The sequence below is a fragment of the Mauremys reevesii genome, linkage group 24, assembly GCF_016161935.1.
Source record: "Mauremys reevesii isolate NIE-2019 linkage group 24, ASM1616193v1, whole genome shotgun sequence".
NCBI lineage: Eukaryota > Metazoa > Chordata > Testudines > Geoemydidae > Mauremys > Mauremys reevesii.
The window spans coordinates 7,588,504-7,592,500 of NC_052646.1; the positions used below are offsets into that span (position 1 = coordinate 7,588,504).

General features: G+C 55.2%; 1 protein-coding gene across 1 annotated transcript in view; it reads right to left on the reverse strand.

Moving 5' to 3' along the window:
• Positions 1-3,329: 3,329 nt before the first annotated feature.
• Positions 3,330-3,997, reverse strand: part of LOC120390280 (SLAM family member 9-like) — a 54,802-nt gene continuing 54,134 nt past the window's right edge. Inside the window, exon 7 of the mRNA XM_039512816.1 lies at positions 3,330-3,997. This exon is cut by the window's right edge and continues 306 nt beyond it. The gene's annotated coding sequence lies outside the window, so the exon portion shown is untranslated.

Sequence of the window (3,997 nt, forward strand, 5' to 3'; positions counted from 1 at the left end):
GCCAATTTGCTTGGGCTTACAAAGGAGAGCATGCGAACAGCACCAGTTAGCTAAGATCTAACACGAGGTGTCACTGAGAAGCAGAGTCAGCCAAAGAGCCTTCAGTTATTTAGTGGTTTGAGCACTAGCCTGCTAAACCCAGGGTTGTGAGTTCAATCCTTGAGGGGGCCATTTAGGGATCCGGGGCAAAAATCTGTCTGGGGATTGGTCCTGCTTTGAGCAGGGGGTTGGACTAGATACCTCCTGAGGTCCCTTCCAACCCTGAGATTCTGTTTAAGTGTGTAACAGGGGGAGGCTGCTCGTCACCATCCTGGCCTGAGTGTGCAGAGCTCACCACTTCGTGCAGTTTGTTCGTGGGTTCGGTAAACTCTGAGGTCCACACGGTGGCGGCCCTAGGTTTATAGACCCTGTTTCTGGATGTGTTGGAAGAGGCCAAACCCCTGATTTCTACAGGGCACAGGCCAGCGCCGGTGTATTCAGATTTCAGCTCCCTGAGTTTCTCTGCTGCTTCCAGCGGTATCCAGTAGATGGCATCGGTGTAAGACAAACTTCTTTTTCCTCATGGGGTTTAATACAGGGGTCGGCAACCTTTCAGAAGTGCTGTGCCGAGTCTTCATTTATTCATTCTAATTTAAGGTTTAATACATTTTAACGTTTTTAGAAGGTCTCTTTCTGTAAGTCTATAATCTATAACTAAACTATTGTTGTATGTAAAGTAAATAAGGTTTTTAAAATGTTTAAGAAGCTTCATTTAAAATTAAATTAAAATGCAGAGCCCCCCGGACCGCTGGCCAGGACCCGGGCAGTGTGAGTGTCACTGAAAATCAGCTCCCGTGCCACCTTCGGCACACGTGCCATAGGTTGCCTACCCCTGGTTTAATATTTGATTCATTTCACAGACAGTATGTCAGTATTAGCCCTGGCTGTTAATGGGAATCTCCTCATTCTAAGCAATTTCTCTCAATATTCCAAAGTTATACTCTGACTAGGTGTTTAAGGTCTTTCAGTCCTCAATGGCTCAGGAAAATCTTGGTGGATTTTGTTTAGCCTTTTTAAATTTTTGTATTTTTGTTCAGGAGATTCAGGTAAATGATCCCTCCTTGGAGATATTTGTCGGCCCTTACAACACACAGGCCCCTTGTCCCTGCTGGATTTGACCGCGCCGCCGATCTAAACCATCGCAGGCTTATCATGCCCTGGCCAGTGACCCCCATAGGAGAATTTCTTCCTTCTTCAAGTGTCTTTGATCAGGGCAAGGCGGGGTCACTCACAGGGTTGCCTGGTCCACTGAGAGTGCACAGGGGGCTGAGAGGCTAAATACATCACTGACTGGGCAGTGCTCGGTTACTGTGGGAATGGGAGCCAGATAAAGACCACAGCCAGTCAGGCAGAGACCCAGCCCAGCCATAAAGAGGAACTGGCTTCTCTTTTATCTTCGCTTTTCCCCTCTAACGCCAGCCCAGAAAGCAATGGGCCCACAGAGCCGCCCCAGGTTATTGGTGACGTCACAGAACAGTGCATCCTGGGACAGCTGCAGTGTGAACCAGAGAGTCCCCAGGGGACTTCGGAAAGGAACAAAGGAATGATATTAAAAAAATGAGTTAAGCTTTAAAACGGTCCCCACGCAAGCCTGGCACAGAAATCTGCACTCTCCTCTTTCTTTGGTGCTTATCTGGATCCCATTAGAGTATTATCTGAGCACCCCACAGCCCTTCTGTGGGGGAGGGCAGTGTTGTTATCCCCATTGTATGGATGCAGAACAGAGGCACAGAGAGGCTAAGTGACTTGCCCAAGGTCACAGAGGAAGTCAGTAGCAGAGCAGCGGTTTGACTGAGAGCCTGAAGAGGCCCAGGCCAACACCGGCTTCTCCTTCCTTCCTGACTGATTTCACTCCTATTTTGCAGATGGGGAAGCTGAGGCACAGAGCTCTGCCATTGGCCACTGAGCACCAGCAGAGTCAAGGCTAAAAGCCAGGTTTGCTGAGCACAGGCTGGCCCATGCAGCCTCCGTACTCAATGCTCACCTCTGCTTTGCACGTTGTATTTAACAAGCAGATTGTGCACCCTGCTTCCCTGGGTCTGCGGCGCCAAGTGTCTGCAGCAATTAACCACACGCCCCGAAAAAGCCGGCTCAGCAGCAAGACGGTCAGTCATTAATTCTGGTTCCCAGAAGCTCTTTAATGAGAAAACCTTGAGCAGCAAATCCAGACAAGACCGTCTGAAAGAGCTAGTTCAGCATTGTGCAGAACAAGCAGGCAGCAGGCCCCCCAGTGCAAACACTCCCTGAAGCTGGATATAAAAGCCCTGTCCCTGCACAGTGCCTGCAGGTGATGAAAGCTGGCTGAAGAGTTCGTTAACGCTTAGAAAGGCTGGGTCCAAGCAGCATAAAAATCTGACCTGCCCTCCAGTTTCACTTTGCTTTGCAGGTCACTGTGGGCCAGAGTCACACGGGCCTTTAAAAGTCCGGTCAGCAGTGCAGCAGGGCTAAGGCAGGCTCCCTACCCGCCCGGCTCTGCGCGGCTCCCGGGAAGCTGCCAGCATCTCCCTCTGGCTGTAGGCATAGCGGCAGCCAGGCTGCCTGTGCCCAGACCTCCAGTTCTGCAGCTCCCATTGGCCAGGAACTGTGGCCAATGGGAGCTGTGGGAGTGGTGCCTGCTGACAGGGGCAGCACGTGGAGCCACCTGGAGATGCCTCTGCCTAGGAGCTGGATAGAGATGCTGGCAGCTTCCCAGGAGCTGCCTGAGGTAAACACTGCCCAGCGCCTGCACCCTGAACCCCCTCCCAAGCCACAACCCCCTTTCTTGGCTTGGAACACACACCCCAAACTCCCTCCCAGAGCCCACACCCCCCTGCCCCAGCTCTGAGCCCCCTCCCACAGCCACACTCCCTCCCCGAGCTCACACCCTGCCCTCCCTCCCACGTCCCAAGCCCCTGTCCCAACCCAGAGCCCCCTCCCACACGCTCAACTCCTCGGCCTCAGCCCAGAGCCTCCTCCTGCACCCAAACCCCTCATCCCCAGCCCCGCCCCAGAGCCCGAATCCCCAGCCGGAGTCCTCACCTCTTCCTGCACCCCAACCCTATACCCCAGCCAGAGCCTCCTTCCTCACCTTGAGTCCCTCATCTCTGGCTCCACTACGTAGCCTGCATCCCCTCCCACACAGCCCAACCCCCTGCCCCAACCCAGAGCCCCCTCCCACACTCTGAACCCTTCGGCCCCAACCTCCAGCTCGGAGGCCCCTCCTCCACCGCAAATCCCTCATCTCCAGCCCCACCCCAGAGCCCACACACCCAACCGGAGCCCTCCCCCCCCTCACACCCCAACGCCCTGTCCCAGCCTGGTGAAAATGAGCGGGTGAGCGAGGGTGGGGGACAGCGAGTGACCGAGGGAGGAGGGACGGAGTGAGTGTGGGCGGGGCCTCAGGAAAGGGGCAGGGTTAGGGTGTTCGATTTTCTGCAAATAGACATTTGGCAGCCCTACGCACGGGCAGAGCTAGGCGCCCAAGGAAGGGCTTTTCAGAGCAGACCAGGAGTGAAATACAGAGGAAAGGGGTGGGGTTCAGGGCCCAGATTCACAGCTCCTATTGCTCTGGGCCTTCCACCCCGCAGGGACGGCTGGCATAGGTGCCTCTCTCCAGCTGGGACCCTCAGCCACGACCCCTCACCTGGAGATGGGCACCTGAGCCAGCTCAGCCACTTCTCAGATAAAACCACAGTGAGAGCACGAGTCCCTGGTCCCCATTGCCTAGAGGTCAGGGCACTCAGCTGGGATGTGGAAGACGTGGGGTCAAATCCCTGTGCTGCCTGATTCAGAGCAGGACTTGAACCCAGATCTCCCCCGTCCCCGCGGAAGGCTCTGTGCACCAGGCTGTTTGGGAGGGTGTCTCTCAGTCACTCCTATCACATAACTCCATGGTCACTGGGCCAGAGGGGGACTCCGATCCTGGAGACGCCCCCCCGCCCTGTGCCCCAGAACAGCCGGGCGGGGGGATCAGGGATTG